Source organism: Myodes glareolus, chromosome 15 (assembly GCF_982192425.1).
Source record: "Myodes glareolus chromosome 15, mMyoGla1.1, whole genome shotgun sequence".
Taxonomy (NCBI): domain Eukaryota; kingdom Metazoa; phylum Chordata; class Mammalia; order Rodentia; family Cricetidae; genus Myodes; species Myodes glareolus.
The window spans coordinates 6,225,947-6,240,515 of record NC_142040.1 but is presented as its reverse complement, the minus strand read 5'-3'; the positions used below and the strand labels follow the sequence as shown (position 1 = coordinate 6,240,515).

The 14,569-nt window shown below is 38.2% G+C and overlaps 1 protein-coding gene across 21 annotated transcripts in view; it reads right to left on the bottom strand.

The window, feature by feature from the left end:
• The window catches only part of Arb2a (ARB2 cotranscriptional regulator A), a 415,675-nt gene that overhangs the window by 384,320 nt on the left and 16,786 nt on the right, over nucleotides 1–14,569 (bottom strand). The gene's annotated exons all lie outside the window — the stretch shown is intronic.

Genomic DNA, 14,569 nt, shown 5'->3' with positions numbered 1-14,569 from the left:
ACTATAAAATTATGATTTCTTAAAAATTAAAAAATCTAATTCTGCTCCACTCAAACCAAAGGCATTAAAACTATAGTTTCACAAGCTGCTTATGTGCAAGAATGAAAACAACTAATTCTAAAGTTTGAAAGAAAAGGTTGCAATATACAATGGAAATACTTATATTTAGATCACACATAGTAAAAATTATATCAAAGCCATGTGTGGTAGTGCACTACACTGAGAAAGGTGGATTACAAGTTTGAGGCCAGCCTGCGCTACAAAGCAACTCAAACTCTATCTCAAAAACTGAGAGTGAACAAGAAGAAAAACCTACACTGATAAATGTTTGAATGCTTGGTAACTATTTCATGAAACTATTGAGGAAGGATTAGGAGATGTGGGCTTGTTGGAGAAGGTGTGTTACTGGCTTTGAGGTTTCAAAATCCCAAGCTGGACCCAGAGTGACTCTCTGTCTCTTTCTCTGTCACTCTCTCTCCCTCTCCCTCTGCCTGCAGATCAGGATGCATAGCTCTCAGCTATTGCTCTAGTCCCATGTCTGTGTGCTTCTGACATGATGATCATGTCATCTAAAACTGTAAGCAACCCCCAATTAAATTTTTTCTTTTAAGTATTGTCTTGGTCATAGTGTCTCTTCACAACAATAAAACAGTAACACTCCCCCATCAATCACTAATTAAGAAAATGCCCTACAGCTTTGCCTACAGCCAGGTCTTATTTTTCAGTTGTGTTCCCTCCTCCCACATGACCCTAGCTTGTGTCAAGTTGACATAAAATTAGCCAACACAACCACTAAGTCATGTTTCAATAGCCCCAAATTATCTGATTCCTGAATGGAACAATTATATAATTATTTCACTGTAGCTGTATTAATAAAGAGTATGTTTGGGTGCAAAGGTCACATTTAAGATTAACATTAAAAAATATATTAGTTTATTTTATTTGAGTGTACCTGAGTGGAGGTATGTGCATCTTACACATCAAAAAGTCTGGGGAGGTCAAAAAAGAAATCAGATTCCCTAGATCTGAAGTTCCTGATCCTCTGTTACAGCAGCAAGTATTCTTAATACTAAGCCATTTCTCCAGAATAAATTCAATTTTAGAGGATCTTTTTCTTAATTTCATGATTAAATAGCAACCAATAATTACTATTTTTATTTTATATGAAACCACTAAAATTCATTCATTGAGCATTGTTATGATGATGACATATGGGCTGGAGATTTAATAATTTCTACAGGTAGCCCTAACCCCTACAGGAGCACACCAAGCAAGTAGGCATGAAGTAAAGATAATTGGTCTGTCACTCTTCTGTCCTGTTTAGACTTTACCCTTGTGAGTTATTTTTCCATGGCTGCATCACAGCTGATGAAGGTAAGTCAGAAGCATTATAAATTCTCAATTGAGTTTTTCTAATAGGAATTCAGAGTTATAACCTGCATGACCACAGATAAACATTAGTAAAATTCAGCCAGCAAGGATTTGGTACATGTGATATATACTGCTATGTGCACTCAACACAGTTTATCTGATGGAGATTAGGTTACAGGGAATAAAACGGTGATGTGAACTGGGACACAACTGACAGGTTGCATACTTGATGGCAACCACTGCGGTTTAAATGTGGTTTCCTAGAAATGGTTACAGTACAAACGAGATGCAAACATTTCACTTTGCACTTTCATTCCGTGAACTACACAAAGCAATTATCATTTTTTTCCTTTCTATGATTCCAACAGAGAATCTACTGCATAGAATAAAGTTATAAACAACTTGCCATGTGTAATCTTTATCCAGTCCGCATTTCAAAACACAGAATAGAAAATTTATTTGCCCTGTTTGCTCAAAATATGTGTGAGCACATATAAATTGTACAGAAAGATACTGAATGGCCTATTCGTCCACATTTATTTGGTCTTAAGCAGGTATTAAATACAAACTAGATAGACATGATACTTCCATCATTTCCTGAATACACAAATGAACATACAAAATATGGTCCAGAACAAGTGAAACTGAGATCATTAGATCTCAAAATACTGGGAATGGTCTGAGTTGAGCCTAACCACAAAGAATCTATATTCAATAAGTCAAGCTCTGGAATCTGAGTTCAAAATAGAGGACTTGCAAGTAAGAGTCCACTGAGTCAAACTGGTACTGGCAATTAATGAAGAACTAAAGATCTGAAGAAATTATGATCAAAAAAGCAATGCGGCACTTAGTAAAGGGCAGCTCAAACTAATGCTAGGCAGAATTTAATTCCACAGCTATGAGAAAATGTGTATGTTTTGGTGTGTATGTGTGAGCATATATGGACGTTCATACAGGCACTGAGGAGAAGCTGAACGATGAAAACATCAATCTGAAACAGGGAAGACACACAGTGTATTCTTGGTATACAGAAAATTCAGTTTCTACAAGGAATATAACTGTAACCAGACAAAAGTTTATATCAGAGTAGGAACACCTAATTCAAGTCATCTAAAATAAATCCTTACTTTCCTTGTATGAAGATGCAACTGATTCAGATGAGAAATTTAGATTTTGAATCTCTGTTCCACTATCTACTAGTTAGTGAACTATCATGAAAGAACGTACATAAAATTAGATTATAAAATATAAATCTTTAGAAACACTAGTGATTCATAGAAAAGCAGAAACAAAGCTGAGTGGGGTGGTACATGAGTGTAGTCCTAGGTCTTGGGAGACTGACAAAGCAAGCTCATTAGTTCAGGGCCAACCTGGGATACATATTAAAACTATATTTGAAAAAAAAACAGAAGTAATGGAGTTTCCAGATACTTGTGCTCAGAATTCCAAGATACTAAAAGTGTACAAGTGAGAAGGTAGAATGTGTCACTTACATGCACACCACAAGCAAAAAGTAAGATACCACAATAAGCACCTTTGTGTTGACTTGACTGCTAAGATTATAATGAAAAGGTTACAATAAAATCAACACTAAATTTGACAGTAATTTGTTTTCTTACAATCCTTCCAAACCTCTGTGTTGGTTTCTTCACTGTCACTATAAGTAAACACTGACCAATACTGAATGAAGAAGGCACTTCCTTCATCTCACAACTCTGGACAAGAACTCAAGGCAGGAGCCTTGGGGCAGAAAGTGAAGCAAAGACAATGGAGGAATGCTACATACTGGCTGGCTTTTATTATTTTATTATTATTATTATTATTGGCAATATGTTTTCTCATATAATATACTCTGACTATGGTTCCCCTCACTCTATTCCTTCAGTTCCTCCCCACTTCCTTTCCTATCCAGATCCACCCCTTTTCTGTCTATCATTAAAAAAACAAACAGGTTTCTAAGGGATATTATATAATAAATACAATATAATATAATATTTAAACAAAACATAATAGTACAAAACAAATGAGCAGAAGAAAAAGAGTCCCAAAAGGAATGCAAGAAACAGATATAGACACAGAGACCCATTAGTTAGCACACACAGGAATCCCATAAAAGCACAAAACTGGAAGCAATAATATATATGCGAAGGATGTATAGGGGGAGAGGGAGAGAGAGGAAGAAAGGGAAGAAAGGAGAAGGGGAGGGAAGGGGGGACTGACACGACATTACGTATCAAGGAACCTCCAAACATGCCGGTGAGTTGGCCATCTACTGCCACACATAGGATGCTCTCCACAAAGTGAGAGCAAGACCTATTACTAAAGACAACCCCTACACCTACACAACTCATTAAACCCAAAGAAGTAAAGCCAGTGCCTACATGGAGCCTCTTCTTTCCCCTACGCAATGGGCTAGTATTCTTGGTATCAAAAAGTACTATGCAGGCTATCAAAGGAGAAACATAATACCAACCCAATCTCAAACCCCTAGATCTATAATGATAGCCTACCTGTTATATATGCTGGTACAATGGTACCATGGTACATGGGTTGTGGGAGTAATTTGACTTAAGGCCCATTCCACAAGATAGAACCTGATAGTACCTGATGTTGCTTGGGTGACCAAGAACCTGAAACTGGATATCCCAGAGACCTTAGAGTAAAACCAAATACTACTGTTCTGATAAAGGAACATAGCAATAAATGATTATTAATGATATTCTGCACTTATGTCATAGATAAGTGTCTTGCTCAGCCATCATCAGAGAAACTTCCTCCTACAGCAGATGAGAACAAATACAGAGACCCACTGCCAGACAATATACAGAGAGTGAGAGATACTGAAATACTCAGCCCTAAATGGAATGTCACCAACAAATCCCTCCCCTCAGGGTTCACGGAATTCTGTGAATGAGGAGGCTTGCCTTTTTATACAACGAAGGACCATCTGTCCAAGTGTAGCACTGCTCAGTGAGGTAGAGACCCTCCCATATCAACCATTAACCAAGCCCACAGACCAAACCAGTAGAGGCAATTCTTTAATTGATTGTCACTCCCACTAAGGGACTCATGACAAAAACAAGCACAACATACATTATTAATAAGTGTAACTACACAAAGACCAATTTTGTATATTCAACCTATATTTAAAGTGTTGCCCAAAGAAGATTATTGTTCCCACAATGATCACAAGATCACCAATTCCTCTTATATCCATTATTTTATGTTCTCTCTAAAAATGGCAAGGGCAAAAAGTTGAGACTTATTTTATAGAAATCAAAAATCCTTGACATTAGGAAGTAAATTAATCTGACCAAAGAATCCAAGATATTAAACAGGAGACAGAGCTAGGTGGCGCACACCTTTAATTCCAGTACACAGCTGGATCTCTGTCAGTTCAAGGCCAGTCTGGTCTGCAGAGCAAGTTCCAGGACAGGTAGCAAAGTTACACAGAGATACTCTGTCTCAAAACAAAACAAAACAAAACAAAACAAAACAAAACAAAAAGCTGGGAGGAGGCTCATAGACTCACCCACTAATTTCTACTATTAGGATCATTAAAATGTGGAGTTTGGAGAAATTGGATGTATTTACCTAAAGCTGCCAACTAAAACTGTCTCATTATTTCCAATGTGCTATGTGGTAGTATCTTGAGTGGGGGGACACAGGGATCCCCCTGGGAAGGGCAAATGGATTTTATGGATAGCGTGGGGGTCAAGTAGGGACAAGAGCAGGGGGAAGAGGTGTAGGGGACGGGGATTCGGTGGAGGGGGGAGGGTATGGGAAGAGATGGCTGGAATTAAGGAGAGATCTTGAGAGGTGGTGTGGAAAGCTAGTGCAGTAAAAAGTCACTCCACACTATTCCCCACAATGCTTCTATAAATAATATATATATATATAAAAGAACAAGCTACAAGTTAAGAAATACCAAAGAAAATAAAATGTTATTATATCACTGCATCTTTATTATAGTTCTCCAAATTAGAAGTAAACTGGTTTATTACATATTTTACCTACAAAAAGAAGAAAATTTAACAGAAAAGACTAGAACACAAGAGTTCTGCTGTGGAGTAATCCTCTTGCACACTGTAAAGATCTGTCACTTGAATTGATTTAATAAAATGCTGACTGGCCAGTAGCCAGGAAGGTAGTATAGGTGGGGCAACCAAACCAAAGATGATGGGAAAGAGAAGGGTGGAGTCAGGAGTCACCAGCCAGATGCAGAGAGAGCAGGCTATGAACATGTCATGCTAATTTAAGTATCACCATGTGGCAGAGCATAAATAAGAAATATGGGTTAACTTAAAATGTAAGAGCTAGTTAGTAATAAGTCTGAGCTAATTTGGTTAAGCGTTTATAAGTAATATTAAACCTCTGTGTAGTAATTTGGGAAGCAGCTGCCAGGTATTTGGGATGGAGGGGCTCCAACACAGGAAACTTCTTCCTAGAGAGTTCTCTATGGAAATGTCAAATCTGACATTAAGAGAGTGAATTAAGACAATTCTCAATTTTGAAGCCTATCCAAAAAACAATTTGGTAGACAGTTCAGACATTATCAGACAAATGGAGAGTTATGAACAAGTACAAACTAAATCTCAGGTAGAGTATACCATCCTCACAATTATAGAAAATCAAAGTATGTCAAGTAGTCATCACTTTTATACATGTCAAATATACTTGTCAATATGTCAGATATATAAAGTACAAATAATATAAAAGTATGTATATATAAATATATATAAGTTCATTCTAAATTAAGCAAGCAGAAACAATCGTCAGATTATAAAACAAGCAACCATATTAAATAACAATATTAACATAGACAAAAGGCCCACATCAAATGTCTTAATCCCATAAGCATGTGCGTTGGTAACTCAAACCTGTGAACTTAAACTTCCACTTACATTTTAAAATATGATATGGCATTTATTAGATGAATTATCAAATAGTATTTTAAGAGGAATCTGCTGTACACATGTCAGGCATACAATCAGCCGAGAGTCTCTTACAATCTACTGTCCATAGAGTTGACATCAGGGACAGAGCACTGTCTCACTCAACAGCAGGCCTGTCCCAGCATGTGGTGACTGAGCCAACAGCAGTAGGAAAGCCTAGCCATTTTGCTCCTATACAGGACAAATCTAATGAACAACATTTGTTCCAGAACTTGGCAGAAGTTTTATCAGTTTTGCATGCAAATTCAACACTTCTCTCAAACCAAACTCCTCCTTCCTTTCACAAATGCTAGACTCCTAGAGGTCAAATCCGGGTCTAACACATGTTTAGTAAGCACTCAACAAGAATGCTAGACCCTTAATCCCAATGCTGATAATTAGTACACATTTTCCTCACCAAATTCTGTCTCCATGTCTGTTTCTGGAAAGCGTAAGCTTTAATAAATGCAAAAATACGTAAGAGATGAAAATGCATAGTTTCTGAGTGCAGAGCCCAGTTCCAAAGGACACATCCACAAAACACTCCCATATCTAAGGCTTAGGGAAAACAATGAAAGAGGAGGCAGAAAGAATATAAGAGCAAGAGGATGAAGGAATTTGCTATGATCCTGTCTCCTGGTAATATAAGAAGCTACACCCATGAAGTCCCACCAACATGACTGCCTAAACACAAATTGAACAGAGACAATCAATAGACACGCCAAGTGAGTAGGGGAAAGTCTAGAAGGTCTCATTCCTACACAAAGAACTGCAGAATTAAGGAGCAGTGTGGTCAGCAGAAACAGTCTCCCCAGGGAAGAGCACACCCGCTGGTTAGCCAAGACCAATGGGCAATCCTAGGAATTGTTACATAGATACAAGTACATTATACAGACTGAAAATGATGAATTTAGAAAGATATATGTATATAAACTAATTAAAAAGATGTCCTGAATTTAAAACAGAGCAAGGAGGGCTATATGGGAGAACTTGGAAGAAGGAAAAAGAAGGGGAAATGATGTAATTATATTATAATCTCAAAAATAATAAGAAATATTTTTATATTTTTTTTAAAAAAAATGAGGCAAAGAACAAAAGTAGTACAGGTTATTAACAACAGCTTGAGTCCTAAATACGGTAGTGTCTTAGGGTTTCTATTTCAAAGATGAAACACCATGGTCAAAAAGCAAGTTGTGGGGTAATGAGTTTATTTAGCTTACACTTCAGCATTGCTGTTAATCCCTGAAGGAAATCAGGGCAGAAACTAAAACAGGGCAGGGATCTGGAGGCAGGAGCTGATACAGAGTCCATGAATGAGTGCTGCCAACTGGCTTGCTTCCTGGCTAGTGCTTGCTCAGCCTGCTTTCTTATAGAACCCAGGATCACCAGCTTAGAGGTAGCACCACCCACAGTGAGCTGAACCCTCTGCCATCCATCACTAATTAAGAGAATGCCATATAGGACTGCCTACAGCCCAGATCTTATGGAAAAAAATTCTTAATTGAGATTCCCTCCTCTTAGGTGACTCGAGCTTGTATCAACCTGACATAAAACTAGCCAGCACAGGTAATGACTGTATAAGGGTTAATTATATTTTAATGTATAAATATTGTATATGAAAAGTTGATTCATTTAATACAAAAAAATCTTTCAATGTAGCCCTACATATAAACAAATTTAAAGAAAAACACAACTTGATCATCTAATTAGATGCCTTTGAAATATCCAAAACCCCTTCAGGATAAAGGTTCTGGAGAGAACAGGGATATAAGGAACACACCTAAACATAATAAGGGGAAAATACAGCAAGCCGACAGCCAACATCAAACTAAAAAGAGAGAAACTCAAAGTGATTCCACTAAAATCAGGGATAAGACAAGGCTGTCCACTATCTCCATATCTATTCAATATGGCACTAAAGGTAATAGCTAGAGCAATAAGACAACAAAAGAAGATCAAAGGGATACAATTCAGACAGGAAAAAGACAAACTTTCACTATTTGGAGATGATATGATATTTGCATAAGTGATTGGAAATATTCTACTAGGGAACTCCTACAGCTGATAAGCACTTTAGGTAATATGTCAGGATAAAAGATTAACTCAAAAAATCAGTAGCCCTCCTCTGTACAAATGATAAGTAAACTGATAAAAAAATCAGGGAAGCAATATCCTTTAAAGTAGCTACAAATAATGTAAAATATCTTGGAGTAACTCTAACCAAACAAGTAGAAGACCTATATGACAAGAGCGTTAAGTCTCTGAAGAAAGAATTTAAAGAAGATATCAGAAAATGGAAAGACTTCCCATGCCCTTGGATAGGTAAGACCAACATAATAACAATGGCAATCCTATCAAAAGCAATCTACACATTCAATACAATTTCCATCATACTCCTACAGACGTAAGTCACAAACAATCCCACACCAGTTTGGAATTATGATTAATAGAATGGTTATTTATTCAAAGGGGAAAAAACTTACATATTACCGCCCCAGACAACAGCCCCTCTGCGCGAACAGGAAAGGAGTCTAGGAGCCGAAAGCAGAACCGGAAGCCAGAGAGCGAGTGGAGGACAGCCTCTGCTTTTTTAAAGAGAGAGAAACCACGACCCAATGGGCTGGTATCTCAGTGGCTATTGGCTGAAGGAGCGGAAGGAGCTCCCGCAACATCTCCCCCTTTTGTTTAAGTAAGAGAGTTCTAAGCCTACCATGAAATTATATACAATAAGTACAAACCTACGAAATTATATACAATAAATACAAATATCCTATTCTAACTAGCTTAAGTCTTGTATAACAAATAACTTGGCCAAGTCATGAGAGGAAAGTAACTACATTTATATAATCTTCAATCCCATCGAAGATCTGAGAAGGGAAATAATGTTACCTGAGTAATTAGGAAGTGCAATCAAACAACTTCCAAAACATGTAATAAATCACAGGGACAACTGGCTACCTGGGCAAACACCCAAAGTCACGTTTGCAGCGTTGAAGCAACCAACTTTGGCTAAGGCCTGACGTAACTGACATACCATTTTCAACGGCAAGAAACTTTTCAAAACTATCTTACCCTGTCTTGGCAGGATATGACAGTCCTGTTTGATCCATTTACGGATATTCTGTAACTCTGTCAGTAGTTGAGGTATGGGCATTTCTTTACCCAAAGGCCAGTTTTGCCAAGAAGAAAGGCTTCAGGTGGAGTGTCTTTGGTGCTCAACATTCTCTCGGGAATAGATTGGTGTTGCCAGGAGCGATTGTGCCTCCCTACCACAGAACTCTGAATTAGATTAAAGGCCATTTTCTACAGCTCTTTGAAGAGGTTGAAGATTATCTATCTATACTGAATATAATCTCTATGTATCTAAAGAACCTGATTAGTCTAATTATAAATGACAAACTTAGATGACTATTGATCTATATAATTCTCAATACCTATCTAACTTGAAGACTGAGAAAATAAACAACTGTGCAATAAATGAGGTCAATGTGACTTCCAAATATAAACAATGTGCAAGTATACATTGCAATATGGCAAATATATATATCAATACATAAACAATATATAACTATCTTAATCAGAGGTAGAAGTGTACAATGCAATATGGGAAATATAAATATATCAATACTATATATATATATATATCAATACATAAAAATGTTTTAAACAGAGGTAGAAGCATGCATGCATAAAATAGTCAACATAATTTAACTTTGTATCAATATATAAGAATCGATACCAATATATTTGTCTAAAAACAATAACTCACAAGTACAAATCTATTATCCCATAATCCAATTATCCCTCTTTTTTTTTTTAAGATTCCTGCACTTATAAAATTCCTCCCCCAACCCTCAACCATATACTAATTCTAACCAACCCCTAAATGACGTCCCTAAACCCAAGGACAAACTTTACTGGGAGAGGAAATGTCATTTCTAGAATTACTTCCAGCTGTCATGGGGGCGACGCTCTTTCTGGGGGATCCTGTGAAAGTAAAATGATGGTTAAATTTCAAGATCAATGTCTTTTAAAATTGCAAATAGTCTCTGAGTATTTTGTGGAGGTCTGGCCAGAATGTTGTACAAGATGTGCATCATTTCAGCTAACCATGTTGGAACCGTCTTGTGCAGCTGGTACCCAAAACAAGTCTTGTAGTAGTGCTATCAGTATCATGACGTCATATCAACCGGGTGGAGTTGTTGTTATGGGGCCCCATCTTCTTCCTGGAAACTTCAAATGTCACTGCAGGAAAAATTCATTGTTCATTGTGGAAAACTTAATCATATAGACATATACAGACATACATATATTCAATGAAAAGCATGATAGATATATTTAATGAAAGGTATGATAGATATGAAGAAAAGTAAAGATGTTTTCTAAACTCATATTTCTTTCTGTCCCATATCATGGCTCTTGACATGAGACAGAAACTCCAGAAACTCTGGGTTTTTCTTTTAACAACAGGCTTGGAATTAGAGAGGGACTTGGGCACCAGATGAAGGCATAAGTCACAAACAATCCCACACCAGTTTGGAATTATGATTAATAGAATGGTTATTTATTCAAAGGGGAAAAAATTTACAGATTACCGCCCCAGACAACAGTCCCTCTGCGTGAACAGGAAAGGAGTCTAGGAGCCGGAAGCAGAGCCAGAAGCCAGAGAGCGAGTGGAGGACAGCCTCTGCTTTTTTAAAGAGAGAGAAACCACGCCCCAATGGGCTGGTATCTCAGTGGCTATTGGCTGAAGGAGCGGAACGAGCTCCCGCAGCATACTCCCAACACAATTCTTCACAGACCTTGAAATAACAATAGTCAGCTTCATATGGATAAACAAAGAACCCAGGATAACCAAAACAATCCTGAAAAACAAAGTAACTTCTGGAGGTATCACCAACCCTCACTTAAAGCTCTGCTATAGAACTATAGTCATAAAAACCGGTTGGTATTGGCACAAAAAGAGACACACAGATCAATGGAATCAAATCAAAGACTCTGACATAAATCCACACACCTATGAACACCTGATTCTTTAACAAATGGTGCTGGCATAACTGCATGGTTTCATGTAGAAGAGCAAGTAGATCATCCGTGTCTACTGCCCTGCACAAAACTTAATTCCAAATGGATCAAAGACCTTAACATAAACCCGGGTATGGTGAACCTAATAGAAGATAAAGTGGGAAGTAGCCTTGAATGCATTGGTACAGGAGACCACTTACTAAATACAAACCAGGTGCACAGACACTAAGATTGAAAATTAATAAATGGAACCTCCTGAAACTTAAAAAGCTTCTGTAAGGCAAAGGACACTGTCAATAAGACAAAATGGCAGACTACTGCATGGGAAAAGATCTTCATCAGCCTCACAGTGGACAGAGGGTCGATCTCCAAAATATATAAAGAACTCAAGAAACTAGACATCAAACTACCAAATAATCCAATTAAAAAATGAAGAACAGATCTAAACAGAGAATTCTCAACACAGGAATCTCAAATGGCCAAAAGACATTTAAGAAATTGATCAACCTCCTTAGTCATCAGGAAAAAAGCAAATCAAAATAACTCGGAGATACCATTTTACACCTGTCACAATAGTTAAGATCAAAAACACTGATGACACCTTGTGCTAGAGAGGATGTGGAGTAAGGGGAACACTCTTCCAGTGCTGGTGATAGTTCAAACTTGTACAGCCTCTTTGGAAATCAGTGTCATGATTTCTCAGAAAATTGGGAATCAATCTACCTCAAGACCCAGAAATACCACTTTGGGGCATACACCAAAAGGATAAACAATCATACCACAAGAACATTTACTCAACTGTGTTAATAGCAGCACTATTCATAATAGCCAGAACCTGAAAACAACCTAGATGCACCTCAACCAAAGAATGGATAAAGAAAATGTACAATGAACAAATAAATTCAACAGGAGTGGCTCTGAAGAAGCTACCTGGAAAGAGAGGGCCTGAGGAAACAAGCTCCACCGGGAGCAGAAGTCAGAAGCAAATCCAGTCTCGAGAGCCAACCCAGTCCCGGGACACTGGCAGATCAGGATTGAGCCAGTGACCAGATCAAGAGTCAGAAATCTCAACCAGAACAGGTACAGGGGAGTAACCACTGAGTGAACAAGTGAGCCAGAGCCCACTGAGGGTGCAGACCTGAATCTGTGACCTTCAAGGGAGTAGCCCTAAGCCAAGACCCCAGTTGGTCTGGGCATGAGTCTAGGACCTCCCAGGAACTAGGTCTGAGCCAAGACCTCTGCCAGTCTGGGCATGAGTGAACCTGGGACCTCTGAGGGAAAAAGCAGGAACCAGAGATCTCAGTAGGGTCAGGTGTGAGTCTGGGTCCTCAGAGTGAGCAGGCCTGAGCCATAAGAGGGAGTAGACCTGAGCCAGGACATCTGTGGGTCCCGGCATTTATCTGGGACCTCTGAGGGAGTAAGCAGGTCCTCTGCAGGTCCAGGTGCACCTGAGCCTGGAATCTCTGAGGCAGTAGACAGGAGCCAGAAACCTTTCCAGGTCCAACTCCAAGCCAGGAATATTAAGAGCTGCAAAGGAAAAAGGCCAAGTAACATAAATGTAGACCTATCAGAATTACACCTGACTTCTCATTAAAGACAATGAAAGCCAGAAAGTTGTGGTCAAGTGTTATGCAGACATTAAGAGACCACAGATGCCAGCCCAGACTTCTATGGCCAGGAAAACTTTCAATCACCATAGAAGGACAAAACAAGATATTCCATGACAAACCTAGATTTCACCAATACCTAGCCACAAACCCAGCCCTACACAAAATACTAGAAGGAAAACTCCAACCCAAGGAAGATGACTACACCAGCAAAAACACAGACAATTGATTGACTCACAGCAACAAATCCAAAAGAAGGGGAAAACACACAAATTAACATCACCAACGATGAAAACTAAATTAACAGGAGATAGCAATCACTAGTCATTAATATCCCTTAATGTAAATGGATTCAACTCACCTGTAAAAAGGCACAGGCTAACAGATTAGATACGAAAACAAAATCCATCCATCTTCTGCATAAAAGAAACACATCTCAACCTCAAAGACAGACATCATCTCAGAGTAAAGGGTTGGGAAAAAATATAACAATCAAATGGACCTAAGAAACAAGCAGGTGTAGCTATCTAATATCTAACAAAACAGACTTCAAGCTAAAATCAGTCAAAAGAGACAAAGGTCATTTCATATTAGTCACAGGAAAAATTCATCAAGAGGAAATTTCAATACTGAACATCTATGCCCGAAATACAAGGGCAACCTCATATGTAAAAGAAACACTTCTAAAGCTTAAATCATACATTAAACCCCACACACTAATAGTGGGAGACTTCAACATTCCCCTCTCACCACTGGACAGATCAGTGAGACAAAAAATGAACAGAGAAATAAGAGAACTAACAGGTGTTATGACTCAAATAGACTTAACAGACATCTATAGAATATTTCATCCAAGCAGAAAAGAATATAACCTGTAAGGATGGCCAAGATCAAAAACACTGATGACAACTTATGCTGGAGAGGTTGTGGGGAAAAGGGAACACTTCTGCATTGCTGGTGGGAATGCAAGCTGGTACAGCCCCTTTGGATGTCAGTGTGGCAATTTCTCAGAAAATTAGGAAACAACCTTCCTCAAGACCCAGTAATACCAGTTTTGGGTATTTATCGTGCCACAAGGACATGTGCTCAACTATGTTCATAGAAGTTTTTTTTTTTGTCATAGCCAGAACCTGGAAACAACCTAAATGCCCCTCGACTGAAGAATGGATAAGGAAAATGTGGTACATCTACACAATGAGTACTACACAGCAGAAAAAAATAACATCTTGAATTTTGCAGGAAAATGGATGGAGCTAGAAAACATTATTTTGAGTGAGGTAACCCAGACACAGAAAGACAATTATCACATGTACTCACTCATATGTGGTTTTTAAACATAAAGCAAAGAAAAGCAGCCTACAAACCACAATCCCAGAGAACTTAGACAACAATGAGGACCCTAAGAGAGACATGCGTGGATCTAATCTACATAGGAAGAAGAAAGAAGAAAGTAGAAAAAGACAAGATCTCCTGAGTAAATTGGGAGCATGGAGTCCTTGGGGGAGGGCTAGAAGGGGGAAGGGAAGAGGCAGGGAGGGGAGCAAAGAAAAATGTAGAGCTCAATAAAAATTAATAAAAAATAAAATACACAAAGAAAAGAAAATGTACATTTACACAATGTGTATTACTCAG